Below are 15,544 nucleotides of genomic sequence, written 5' to 3' on the forward strand. Positions count from 1 at the left end.
AAATGTAAAATTTGTCAAACAGTTGCTGGAAGACAAAGGAAACCCGCATTACCATTGCATTCGATCAACATTGAACAACCATTTGAAAATGGGGACTTGAAATAATAGGTGAGATCGTTCCTCACTCTTCAAAATAGCATAGATATATCCTTACAACAACTTATTACGTCACTAAATGGGTGGAAGAAATTCCACTTAAGGTAGTGAATTCTGAAAACATCATTGAATTTATTGACCAGTTTATTATTACCAGATTTGGTCTACCAACTGTGTTATAAAACCAGCTCACAAAAAGATAGAAAAGATAGATCAATGCCTTAGAATTTAGCATTTTCAAGGGGGCAACCTCCTTTACATTACACAAATGAACAATTCTTGGATGATACAAATGACAAGACCTCCTTTCTATATATAGGAGTCTAAGGGGTCATAATATAATCAGAGCCAACATAACAATAATGATGTAAGGGAACAATAATAACAACATTCGGCTTCTATGGGGCATAATAATAATAATATGGGGACTACATGGGCACAACAATATAATAAGGGGGTTTTACCAAGAACAATAAGGGGTTACACTAGTAGTATAGGGACCTAACATGCCCCTCTCCTTTAAAAAGTGTTGTCCTCAACGCTTGAGTAGTTCTTGATGCTTCTGTATAAAATTCTTGTCCTCCCATGTGGAATATTCAGCGGGTAAGTTCTTCCATTTGATGTGATACTCTGAAATTGATCGATTTCATAGCTGTCGAGTTCTTGTTTCTGTGACTGCTCCAGGTTGCAATATGATTTTTCCTTCCTCGTCAAGTTCTGGAAATATTGTTTGAACTGGGATCTTCTGCAACTTTTGAATGAGTGTCCACACTTCTTCGTCCTTCTTCCATTTATCCCTTGGTTTGTTTATCCAATTTGGTTGGATAATAGAAATGGTGCATAGCAATTCTTCCACATCCTCATCCTTTCTTGAGAGTGTGTCTGCCACAACATTTCGCTTCCCTTTTTTGTAGATGATTTCAAAGTCATAACCCAACATCTTTGTGACCCATTTTTGTTGCTCTTCAGAGCATAATATTTGTTCTAAAAAGTATTTAAGACTATCATGATTTGTTTTTACCTTGAAGTGTCTTCCCATTAGGTAAGGTCGCCATTTCTTAAGTGCATGTAGTATTGCCAACATTTCCTTCTCATAAATAGCTTTGTGTAAATACTTTCCTTTGATTGGACAAATTTTGAAAGAAATGGGTCTTTCATCTTACATTAAAACAACACCAATTCCATTTCCTGAAGCATCACATTCCACAATAAAGGTTTTTGTGAAATCCAGTGTAGCTAAGACCGGTGCTTGGCACATTGCCTCTTTAAGATGTTCGAAGGCCTTTGTTGCTTCTAGAATCCATGAAAATGCGTCTTTCTTCAATAATGTTGTTAGAGGTGTTGATATTCTCCCATAATTCTTAACAAACTTGCGATAATACCATGTCAACCTGAGAATCCTCGCAGATGCTTTATGGAAGTGGGGATTTTCCATTCCTTAATGGCTTTAATTTTGCTAGGGTCTACCTTAACACCTTCATGAGATACAATATGACCCAGATATTCCAACTCTTGTACTCCAAATAAACATTTGGATCTTTTTGCATAAAATTGTTTCTCCTCCAATAGTTTGAGCACCCTGTCAACATGTTGAACATGATCCTTCCAAGACTTTTTGTAGATTAGTATATCATCAAAAAATACTAACACAAATTTTCTAAGGAAGGGTTTGAAAATGGAATTCATCAAACCTTGAAATGTAGAAGGTGCATTGGTAAGGCCAAAAGGCATGACCAAAAATTCATAATGACCCTCATGAGTTCTAAATGTTGTTTTCAGAATGTCTTCAATCTTCATTCTGATTTGATGATATCCTGAATGAAGATCCAACTTGGTGAAGTAAATTGATCCATGCAATTCATCCAATAATTCATCAATGATAGGAATGGGAAATTTATCTTTAATAGTGAGCTTGTTGAGCTCCCTATAATCCGGACACATGTGCCATGATCCATCCTTCTTGTGCACCAATACTACTGGAGCAGAGAAAGAACTTTGACTAGGTTGAATTATACCAACCTCTAGCATTTCTGCAACCATATGTTCAATTTCACTCTTTTGGGCATAGGGATATATGTACGGCCTGATGTTTGGAGGAACACTTTGTGGAATCAAATGAATAGCATGATCATGATCATTAATAGGTGGGAGGCCTTTGGGAGTCTCAAATACCTTGGAATGATTGTCCAAGACTTTTTGGAGATCTGGAGAAATAGATGATTTCGATGTGGGAACCTCTAGCAAACATAATTGTGAAATTACGCCTCGTTGTTCCTTCTTTAGAAGCTTTTTCATACTGTTAGAGCTTATTATCTTTCCCGGTTTCCCTGCAATAACCCTTAATTCAACTTTCTTTCCTTTTGCACAAAATTTCATGAAAAGTTCTTGAAAATTAAAAGCTATTGTACCTAAGGATTGTAGCCATTGGACTCCTAGTACAACATCAGCACCACCCATTGGAATGGAAAGCATTGGGCTATTCAATACATATTCTCCCATGGATAGCTTGATATTATGGCACTTTCCAAAGCAATTTATGGTTCCTCCACTTGCAACCATCACTTGACACTCTGGTGCTGGATAGAGGAAGCAATTCAATTCCTTGGCTATCTTACAATGAATAAAATTAGGGGTACTTCCCGAATCAATCAACACTATTACCTTTTTCTTCTTGATATGTCCTTCTATCTTGGTAGTTTGAGGAGTGGTAATTCCAGCCAATACATTACAAGATATGGTCAGATTAATTTCTTCTTTATCTAGGGTTTGTTCCTAGAGTATATCCTCTTCTTTTGACATTTCTTATTCCTTTTCTTCCTCCTCTTCACAATCTATGCAGAATAATTTCTTTTGAGCACACTTATGAGCTTTAGTGTATTTGCTATCACAACTGTAACAAAGCCCTTTTTCTCTTTTTTCTTCCAATTGTTCTGGTGTCAACCTTGTAGGTTGTGGAAGGGTAGGGGAAACAACACTTCCATCTTTATAGTTGTGAGTGGTAGGCTTCCCGGTTTCCATAATTTTGCTTTCCATTTTTCTTGCTAACCTGAATGCCTTATCCAATGAATCAGGTTCCCAAAGGAGAACCTCATGTTGGATATTATCCTTTAAAGTCCCTATGAACACATCAATCCTATGCTCCTCTAAAATATCTTTTACCCTTCTATTCAATTTTTGCAAGTCCTCAATGTGCTCCATCATTGAAGCCTTTTGTTTGAGATTTATCAATTGGCTAAAAAAGGTGTTGATTTTTTTATCCTCATAATGTGTTATCATTTCTTCCGTAAAAATTGCCCAAGTGACAATTTGTTTATGAGAGCAAAGCCATCGATACCATACAAACTTATTTGGTTCCAAATATAAAGTTGCAATATGTACCTTTTGTGTGTTTTGCACATTATGGAGATCGGAAAATTGCTCCATCTGTAGTATCCATGTTCTGAGATCCTTGCCATCAAACTTCCTCATATCGATTTTTGGAACATGGTGAGTCTTCAATCCAACATTAGAGTCTATGAAATCATGATTAACATTTCTTTTGTTCTCATCATGAGTTTCCTTTACTACCCTTTCACCATTAGTAACCATTTCTTGTAGCAACTTATTCAAATTTATCTTCAATTCTTCCATCTTAGTGTCCATGCCATTCATCTTAGTGTCCATGCCATTCATATTAGCTTCCATGCCATCCGTCTTAGCTTCCACGCCATCCATCTTAAATTGCACGCCATTCATATTAGCTTTCATCCATCTTGGCTTCAATTATATTTTGTGAAAGTGAAATTTGTTGTACTTGGTCTTGTAATTTTGATATATCATGTTGCATTTCTTCCTCTTCTTGACGATTCATGCTAGAGCTTTCAGGTTGCTTACTAGGTGTTTCCATTTTCTTTCTTCGGGGCATCAATTAATGCTAATAATTCTTCACTATTCCCTTTGAATTCCTTCAAACTAATTTTTCAAACCAATCTTATGCAAAATTTAAAAAAAGCTACACACCTTTTTTTTCACTTTGTAAGAGCTCGATATTTAATCTGTTGTATCTCTATAACTGTGGATCTTGAATATTTGAAATCATGTCCTGCAATATCCCTTTGAGTCCTATTTCTAACCCCGCAAGTCTGATCAAGATTGGATTCTCCAAGAAAGAGTTATGCCAAATCTCCCATGGTGACCTGATTATAGACTAGTTCAGTAGAGCGAACTTGTACAAAGTTTCACGTGTCACTATTTCGTCCTTAGTACCTGAAACTGATATAAAGAAAGCTATAGGCTGTCCTCTTTCTGAAACTTCTTACAAAATTTCAATCTGATGCTCAGAACAAAAGTTATGACGAGTTTCCCCAGGTCACCTGTTTGGAATGTGATTCGAGAGTCTGCAAAAACCCTAACTTCCTCATATCACATCTCTGAAAATATAGCGAGACAAGCTCTGAAATTTGGACCCGAAGTTCAGAACGATTTCATCTCAAATGTTAGCTTCTAAAACGTTGCAAAAAAAAGGTTATAACAAAAATACCACAATGATCTGTTTGGAGCAGTGAAACCCTAGAATCCAAAGCTATGATACCAAATTTTCTGAAACTAGCTCACAAAAAGATAGAAAAGATAGATCAACGCCTTAGAATTCAGCCTCTTCGAGGGGGAAACCTCCTTTACATTACACAAATGAACAATTCTTGGATGATATAAATGACAAGGCCTCCTTTCTATATATATGAGTCTAAGGGATCATAATATAATCAAAGCCGTCATAACAATAATAATGTAAGGGCACAATAATAACAATATTGGGCTTCTATGGGGCACAATAATAACAATATGGGGACTACATGGGCACAACAATATAATAAGGGGGTTGTACTAATGTCAATAAGGGGTTACAATGCATCTTATTTCACAAGCAATGCTATGACATAATTTTCTCTTAAAAGAGGTTTTAAACTTAAATATTCTTCTAACTACTATCCTCAGAGAAATGGTTTGGCCGAATATACAAATAAAAATCTCATAAGGATCATGAAATGAACTGTTGATCAAAGTCAGAAAGACTGGCATAAATCTTTAACATTTTCTCTATGGGCAGATTGAATAACACAGAAGGCCTCAATAGGCACTTCTCCTTTTAATTTGGTCTATGGGAAAGAGGTTGTTCTTCCTACAAATGTAGTTATTCCCTCTTTATCCCTAGTTCAATTTATTGAAGAAACTCCTTCCTCTTCTATATAATTAAGGCAATTACAAATTCTCAAAATCGAAGAAGAAAGAGACAAAGCCAAAATCATACATGCACATCATCAACAGTTAGTCAAATCTTCATTTGATGCAAATTATGCAAGTCCTAAATCCTTTTAGCTCGAAGACCTTATATTAAAATGGGATAAAGCACATGAGGAAAAAGGTAAGCATACCAAATTCCAAAGAATGTGGCTTGGCCCATTTTAGATTGCGGAACAAATCGGCTCATCAACATTTTTATTGCAAGATTTATCAGGCAAGAGAGATTCTCTTCCTGTTAATGGGCAGATTTTGAAGAAATATTTTTCATAAAAGATAACCTCTTCTATCCCTTGTACACTATTGCCTTTACATTTTCTAGGAAAATAGAAGTTAAATAGTATTTACTTTTGTCCTTTCAGTAAACATCTCTTTTATATTTTTTATCTTTCGCTTGTATAAGTAGAGATTGTTGAGAAGATAATTTTCACATTTGAGACATAAGCTAAGTTCTATTTCTCTGAAACTTGCTTGTTTTCCACCAAAATCATTTGTCCTTTGTAAAATCTCAACTTTATAAAGAGACCTTTGTTCTACCTTCAGTCAAAAAAATATCTTTAACAAAGCAAAGACTCTTTGCATATAAGCATATTTAACTCTATAATTGTCATCCAGAAACTCTTAAGGAGTCAATGATTATCCCCATCTAGTAAACTTTTGCTTTTTTAGAGTGTAATTCTAAAATATGCTTAAATTTAAAGGATAATAGGTCTCATCAAGAGCCGACTTCCCATGTTCATAGGGAAATAATAAACTGACATTACCAATATTGCATATCAAAACAAGGTAATGGCTTGAGATTATTTTAATCAAAAGACAAGGGATCTCATCATGAGCCAGCTTGTTCAGTTGAGTTACAACCAGTGAATGGCATTGTCAATTTTGGCCACCAAACCAAGACAATGACCTTTAAGTACAAAAAATGAAAATTTTTTGAAGAAAAAACCAGCTATTTAGAAAAGAAAGAAAAAAGAGTAAGTATATGAATCTGAATTTATCTCTAAAAATTTCACTCTTATCTAGATGGGATACTAAATCATTGATGGTTAATAGGTAACCCTGTCGAGGCTATGGACGCTTGCTGGCAGCAGAGGCTCTACCTGTGACAAATGAGTACATCTAAAAGCTAATCTGCAAGATCCCCCTTCTTTATCTTTAAAACCAAGTAAAGATTGATGTAGACAAAGGAATTTTCATTTTGAAGAGGATATCAAGTGGATGGTAATTAGGTGGATTTTGTTTTCTTATTCAGAGAAATGTTACTTATCTTAGATTTCATGTAATTCCTATTTTCTGAACTATATTTATTTTGGAAGTTTTAGAAGTTTCAAAAGACTATCAGAGATAACTGGTTCTTCTAGTGAATCGCCAATTGTTGTGTTGTTCAACAACCCCCCCCCCCCCCCCCCCCCCATTTATTGATTTAATAGTTAATATTCTATTAATAAATGGGGACCCTTTATTAAAAAAATCCTCCAAGAAAAACTTAGCAGTTAAGCGCTTTCTTTTTAAATTTTTAGAAATAAATTAAGATATCAAGTCAAATCCCTTTAAGACTAGAAATTCTCAATTTTATCATGTATCGCTAGACCAAGTGGACCAAAGGTTAATTAACAACCAGGATCCGTGAATTGCAATGGAAGGGGTCATCAAAATAAACGTAGGATATCATTAAACTTTCCATTTCAAGCTAAGACTTAAGGCATTTCTTGTAAAATGAAGCGCCTATCGCAATCGCATATCGGCTTTCACAAAATATGCAACTCACAAATCTTTTCATAATATGAAAACTAAGATATTATGGTAGAGCAAGCCAATACTTATAGCATCGCAACACTTTTCTTAAAATCCAATCTTGTGAACTACAAAAGTTTGCGAAGTTCGATAGAACCCGGACCCGATAAAAACATATGTCATAAACTACAAGTTAAGTGTGGTGCTTACTAAAAAGGAACCTTACACAATAATTATTCATTTAGGCAGAGTATGCTCTAAACAATTAAAAGTGTGCCGCTCACCTCACATTTCGCAAAATTCTAAACAACTCCAAAAGAACGCACATCCAATATGTGATATCTCATTTTGTGATATTGAGCTAATCTTATCACAATCGCATAATCGGCATTTCGCACTTTAAACTCGCCATCTTAAATTTTTTCCCTTCCCGATTGTAATGCGGTAGTTTAAATGAGTAATAAAGTTGATGATAAAATATCTTAATGCGTATTTAATAAGTTTAATGGAATTTATGTTAAGAGAGGCTCGATGTGATTTGGTATCTTTTCATCTATGCTTTAAATAAAAGCTCCTTTCTTGTCACCTTTCAAGGTTAACTGTATCATTTAATTCTCATTGTCCTTCGCACTTTGTGTTTATCTGATAACTTCCATTGCTCCATTTCAAGAAACCTCTATATAAAACATTGTTAGACAAAATGGTGAAGAAAGGAAAGGTGACATAATCTAAGAAATCAAACATGGTACCACTTTTCTCCGATACCACATGCAGCAAGGACAGAGGAACTATGTCATGGGAAGCCATGTATAACATGTTAAAAGAAGAGAAACCCAGGCCACTAGTAACAAAGCCCACGGCTGATGCTCAGGAGTCATCTGATGCCTCCTATTTTGAAACAGCGTGTTCGTTCTTACATCGAATAGTTGCAAGACCAAAGATAATACCATACACGAATATGGTAAAATGGGTAATTGATGAGTTAGACATCTCAAACACAACTTTCAAGAATAAAAGGCAACAAGTCATGGGGTCTTTCTCACCAGACAATCTACACTTAATGTACCAGCTACTAGAGCCTCAAAAGCTCTATAACAAAGAGTTCCTTGAGCATTTCACCAAAGAGAACGAGGACCCGTTGGACGTTACACAAACATGGAGGTCAAGTGGAGGCAAACTCAAATGGGATAAAACAGGTATGTACTCAATAGCATCCATGTCTCCCCCTCATAGTTTCGCAACAGCAATGAATAGACCTGATAGCACCAAATTTTCTATGGAGTGGGTCCCGTTAATAGATGCAGCAGTTAATGCAACAATTATGAACTGGGGTCAGAGTTTATCAGACAATTTAGCAAAGGCCATTATGGAATATAGAAAGAAGAGAAGTGTTTCTTCAAGGATTTTTCCCTCTTTCTTTATGATTTCTTTTGTTATGGGCGCAATTTGTTTTTATTCTCAGTTTCTGAATATGGGATGGAATTGGACTGTACAGAACCCGCTCCCCATCCATATATACCATAAATTTTTGTGGGAATCTCAATTCCACCCCCATTTTTATAAAATCTATCAGCGTGTTATGTTGTCTATTCATAAAGCAGTTTTTGATAAAACAACCCCTAAGTTTTCTAAAGAGGTCGAAGTAGATATCTTGCTAGTAGCCGAATGGTTCGGGGAAGAGACATTCACCTACATTAGAGTTTTTGGGAGCGTTGCTTCTCCGCATGTCCTCCCATATTATGTTCCCAACAAACTATTGGCTAGAGAAATAGCCTACCAAATAGCAAGGGAAGGTGTTTTAACCAGAGGACTAAAAGAGCAGAAGAAATCCATTTAGCCAACCTTCCCATTAAAATGTGGTGCTTTCGCACTACACGATTATGGACATGCAGTAAAGGAAGCAGATATTATTATGTCTCTGAAATTGGCTATAGCTCCAGGAAGGTAATACGACCCAAATCACGATGCTAAGGACTTTACTACTATAGTAAAAGTTAAACAATTCACCCATGAAGAGGATGCCTTTGATGACCTATTCCAACAAGAAGAAACATTTTCACAAGTTCTACATATGGAATCATTACTGTTGACCATCGAAGATATTAATGCTTTCCATGTGTACAGGAATAAGAGACTATTAAAGGTCCCATTGGACCTATTGCAGATTGAACTAATAAGAGAGCCAACTCCTAGTGTAAGCTTGGAGAGAAGTTCCAAGGAAAATTTTGAAGAAACCCAAGGGAAGTCAACTCCTGATTCATAGCACTCAGAATGAAAATCTCAAAATGGAGGAAACACAAATAAAGAGTCTGAGAAAGACACAGCTGGAAGTACAGAGGAGATGTCCAAGCAGGCCTTGGTAAAGAAGCAGGCAGAGGTTGCTTCTACTTCAGCTCAGTCATGTAAAACTCCAGTCATTGACTTGGAACAAGAATGGGAGAAATTCAATAAAAAACTCCATATAGACACAAATCTTGAGCAAACATCTGAACTACAAACCCCCAAGAAAACCCAACATAAATCAAATACAGAAACAACAGAAGAAGGAGCTATAGGTACTCAGGATATTGAGATTATTCTTGTTGTTCCTACTTCCGAAATTGTCTTTAGAATTGAGGAGATACCTCCATTCGATATATTCTACATCCCTACTCATAAGGCTATAGTTAAATGACAAAGGAAGAAAATAAAACTAGACACTAATACTATTACGACTCTAGAAAATGAACCAATGGATGTTGTCTGGAAGGACACACCTGTCAACCCATCAAAGAATCTCACAAAGTCGTCACAATTCACGGGAGCTTATGCCACAACAACCATCGATAAGGCGATGGAAGTCCGGATGCTACTGAAGGAAAAGGAACAGAAAATTCTACTGCTCGAACAACAATTAGCACAAGAAAAAACTAATCAGCGGGTAGAGCAACAAGTAGCCCAGCTTCAAAGGGAATTCAAGCAGATGAGAGTGCAGCACCAGGCCAACTTATCAGAAAAGGATTCAAAAATTCGTCAAATGCAAGCTATGGTGGTGTTGAAGCCCCAAAAATTGGGTCTACAACAAGGAGGCTACCCACCCAGTCAGGACCTTGAAAGTAGCTCCTTTTACGTTTGGGATGGTGGGTCCAACTGGGGATAATGGGACCAGTTTCCCAATTTGTGTGTGTGTAATGAGAATTGATATTTCCTTTCTAATAATTACTAAGTAAAATGCTTTTATTCTAAATCTAATTTAACAATATGCAATTGTATTCTAATGAATAGAAATATCTAATTCTAAAACTAACCTGGGATTTAACCTTTCAGTTATGCGATCTAAAATAATTTCTAATAGCAATTGGTAATAAAGATCATTCAATTGCTATGAGAAAAGAATTCAATAAAAATGAACCATTTCGTATAAAAAGTTATCCGAAACAATTGTGAGAAACATATCGCATAATAAGTCATTCATACATTAAGCATAAATAGAATAGTCATCACTGTATAGAAGTGCCAAATGATAACTCAAACATTCAAGCATTCATATATAAATAACTAAACATAAATATCACCTTAACACATAAGCAGAAATCATTAAGAGATAAAAGTACCATTGATAACAAGTTCTACTCATGAGTTTTAGCAATAATGATTTATCTCTTCCTAATTCAACATCTACTAAGAGTACAAAAGTGCATTTTAGTACTAGTACAAAAATGCATTTCAATACTAGACATTAAACACAGATATCAATAAATCTTGTTCCATTCATTCATCAAAACCTCCTCCGAGGGTGTAGAAGTGCATGTTCTAAGGAAACGTTTTTGAAAAATTTCAGGACCCTTCTCTAAATGCATGAGAGGGGTTGAAATATTACTAGCTAAATCTAAAAAATAGTCTATTACAAAAATATAGGAGGAGGTTTAAATGACCGTCCTCATCTAAGGCAAAAATAAATCAAAACTAAAACTAAAACTGAATCTGGAAATTAACTATCTATGTATCTGTTCTCTGTGGTCACAAGCATTCAGCATTGGCTTGAGGAGAGTTGGTTGGCCAACCTCTAATTTTAGTTGCCCTGCGAAAACAGAATCAGCAAGTGCTGGCGCTATCTTCTCGGCAGAGTTAGTAAGGCAATTGAGAGTCATGCATTGACTATGTGGTTTAACCAAGTACTGCCAGTAAGAATCCCAATCCAACTTGGTTAACTTCTTAAGGGACTATGCTTTTTCCTCAGCCTTTTGTCTCCAGCTTGTCTATAGATGCTAAATCAAATGATCATAAATTTACATACCACTTAAGGATATCCCTGATAAATACCACTGGTTTTTAGAGCTCGGGTTTTGCCTTTAGCCTTTAGCACTTTTTCCTACAATTTTTCAGGCTTACAGGCGACTGAGTGATCAGAGGCTTTCCTTCTCAAGGGGTTTTGCCCAGCGATGTGCGATTAGCGCACTAATCGCGCATCAGAAACTGCCTCCGTTTCTCGATCCGGGCTTCCCTGGTGATAGTTTTCGCCTCTTGCACATTTTTGTTAGAGGATATATAAACCTTAAATTTTGTGGAGTGAACGACCCAATGAGTTCTTGGCTCTAAGTCTTAAATTGTCTATCTATTATGTCAGCACTATCCAGTACCCATTTGACCATGTCCGTGTATGGGAAGAATATTGGGTCTCGCCGCTATCTGGTGCAATAATGAACATGCAATTTTTGTAATCAACGCCTCATATGACCCGCTTAAGTCTGCAGTTACTTTAACCTCCATTACTCTAGGATTTTCTTCTTCAAGTAGACTATACATGCCTTCCCAAGTAGTTATGTCGGTGTCTTTGTTACAGGTGGTGTCTGTGTATAAGGGCATTATTTCTTTGTCTTCAGAAATCGGAGCTTTTCCCTTCTTTCCCATTATACTCTAAACACTGCTACGTATACCTTTCTGGTTTCCGCTCCTGCAATTTATAAATAAGGAAAAAGTAATGATAAGAAATCAGGTGACGGGAAAGCTTTTAATGCCGAAATCATATAAAATATACCACCCTACGTGAAATGACCTTTCGATCAGATCTAAACCTTATCTCATTAATGATCATCAACTAACTCATTAAATTAACATTAATGCGCATAACTTGGCATCGGATTACAAAAAAACTTTTTTGAACGATGAGCCCTGCAGATCTGCGATAAAGCGATTTTGCGATTTGCTTCGCAATATCGCTAATCCGTTGTGTTTAACAATCATCTATCACCACATGTTTCTGCGAGATGCGATTTGCGAGATGTGTTATCGCATATCGCCGGGTTGAGGTATTTTACCTTAAGTGATACTTGAGGCATATGAAAACTGCGACGCGTGATGAGCTTCTTCAGTGTGCGATCTCGCATCGTGATTTTGCAATCTTAGTAGTTTGCTTATATGGTGTCATCCATTACCTTTTTTCGATGCGACGCTTTATTATTGAGAGAACGATTTTGTTCGAACTTATCATAAAACTTAAGTCCTTTTGGATTTTTTGCGGGTGTTCTCCTAAGTTTATGATAGTAATATTATTCAAAAATGGAATATAAGTGCTAATTTTTTTTATTTTTTTTTTCAGAGAAGGGTCCCCACTTATTTAGTATTAGTAATAAAACTAAATAAGAAGGGGGGTTGTTGTTGGCCACAACAATTGGCGATTCACTTGGAAGAACCAGTTATCTCTGATTTTCTTTTGAATTTTCTAAACTTCCAAAACAGAAGGGTTTTTTGGAAAATCAAACTTTATTATAGAAAGATAAAGTACATCATGCTTTTAGCTGTTAATGATAGTTTGTTTCTTCTATGTTAACTCTGATTATTTACTTCCTAAAGCTAGTCATTGTATTTACATCAGCCACTACTTGGTTTATAAAGATAAAAACAAAGTCTCCTCTGTAAATCAGTTTTAAATATGCTCATTTGTCGTAGGTAGAGCCTCTGTTGCCAGCAAGCGTTTATAGCCTCGACAGGGTTACCTGTTACCCAACAATGATCCTATATCCTACTTGGAGAAATATACGATTTTCAAAGGGAAATCCATACCCACACTTATTGTTTTTATTTTCATTTAATTCTTAAAGAACAATGTCTTGGTTTGGTAGCCAAATTATGACAATGCCACTCACTTGATTTATAACTTTGATGAACAAGTTTCCTCGTGATGAGACCTCTTGTCTTTTGATTGCAACAATCTTGAGTCATTGCCCTGTTGTGGTATGCAGTTTTGGCAAAGTCAGCAAGCTATAATATCTATGATCATGATAAGTCAGCTCGTGATGAGACCTCTTATTCTTTAAGATTACAGTGTATCACTGGATTATTCCTTGAAGCTCGTAATTCTCTAGGTGGGGAGGAAGTCATTGATTCCTTAAGAATAGCTCTGGATGACAATGGTAGAGTTTTTGGAAAGAGCTTTTCTATAGAGAATCTTCGTTTTTTGTTATTGATGCTTTTCATTGACTGATATAAAACAAATTCCCACTAAAGGTTGCTTTTTATCAAAATTTGCAAGGTTGAAACTTGTATCATTTCCAGGCTTATAGACTTTGACTGTATCTTTCAATAATAATGACGAGTTTTCCAAATCAGTTCTATTTATACAAGCAAAAAACAAAATCTAAAAGAAATACTAGACTTTTTTGTGAATTCCAAATGTAACCATTTACAACTGGTTTTATTATCAAAATAAAGGAAAAAGTAATTTACAAAAAATAGAAGTGATCTTTTATGGAAAGTATTTTTTGAGGATCTGCCCATTAACAGGTAAAGATTCTCTTTTCCTTGCTAAATCTTGCAACATAAAAGTGGATGGACCTATGATTTCTGCAATTTGGAATGGGCCAAGCCACATTCGTTGGAATTTTGTATGTTTACCTTTTTCTTCGTGAGCCTTATCCCATTTTAAAACTAAATCTCCAATTTGAAACTCCTTTTTGGATACCATGTTTGAATCAAAATAAGCCTTTACTAATGCTTGATGATGAGTGTGTGTTATTTTAGCCTATTCTCGTTGCTCTTCTAGCTTAAGGATTTGCAGTTGTCTTAGCTATAAGGATGAAGTTGGTGTTTCGTCAATAAATTGAACTAAGGCCAAAGAGGGAATTGCTAGGTGAGTTGGGAGAACCACTTCTTTCCCATAAACTAAATTAAAGGGAGAAGTGCCAATGGAGGCTTTCTGCGTTATTCGGTCTGCCCACAGAGCATACATCAAATATTTGTGCCAATTCTTATGATTTTGATCGATGGTTCGCTTAATGATTCTGATTAAGTTTTTATTCGTTGATTCGGCCAACCCATTCCCCTATGGGTAATAATTGGCAGAGTATTTAAGCTTAAAACCTCTTTTGAGTGCAAATTCAGTCATAGCATTGCCAGAAAAATATGATGCATTATCAAACATTAAAGCAGAGGGTAAACCAAACCTGGTGATTATGAACTGATCTATGAAGTCAATGATGTGTTCAGCATTAGCTATCTTGAGAGGAACTGCTTCTACCCATTTAGTAAAATAATCTATAACTGTAAGGATATACCTATGTTGTTTAGAAGAGTGAGGAATGATCTCACCTATTATATCCAATCCCCATAGATTATAGGGTTGATCGATATTGACTAGTTGCAAAGGCAACAACGGTTTCTTTTGTCTTCCAGCAGCAGTTTGACAAACTTGACATTTCCTTACATAGCTATGCACATCTTTAAATAGTGTAGGCCAATAGTACCCTGTGCGCAAGATTTTATGTGTTGTAGCATCTCCAGCATAATGTCCACCTGCTGGTCCATCATGGAGTTCCTGCAACACTTTTCCAGCTTCAGATTTCTCAAGACATCGAAGGAGAACAGAATCATAATTCATCCTAAAAAGTACATCGTTTACGAGTTGATATTGCTTAGCCTTCAATCTTAGGGCTCTTTTCTTTGTATAATCCAGGTTTGAAGGAGCATATCCATTCTTTAGATAAAATATGATATCAGCATATAATGATTCAATATCGTTTAGGCTTACCTCATACATTTGTACTTCTTGATTTGAAGATGGTATTTCGGAAATAAGCGATGCTCCAGCCAGCATTTTGCAAAAGCCTTGACCTTTTACAATATTTGTTGGTTTAATTTCAGCATCGTATTCTTGTAAGGCAGTAACCCAATTTTCTCTTTTCTCACCCACGTCTTTCTGTACTAAGAGATTTCTTACCGCTAGAAACGGTACTATGATTTTTGTATGGGTTTTAAGAAGGAAGGGTCTGAAGTGTTTGATCGCTTTGAAAATAGCATAAACTTGTTTCTCGATGTCAGAATAATTTAATTCGGCCCCTTGTAGATTTGAACTGAAAAAGGCAATTGGGGCTTCCATCTTGTCTTGATTTGCTTGAGTGAGTATCGCAGCATATGATCTGTCAGAGGAAAATGTATACAAAATGAAAGGATCGGAAAAATT

This window comes from Pinus tabuliformis, chromosome 9 (assembly GCF_031772625.1).
Source record: "Pinus tabuliformis cultivar Carrire ecotype Pingquan chromosome 9, CPIR1, whole genome shotgun sequence".
Taxonomy (NCBI): domain Eukaryota; kingdom Viridiplantae; phylum Streptophyta; class Pinopsida; order Pinales; family Pinaceae; genus Pinus; species Pinus tabuliformis.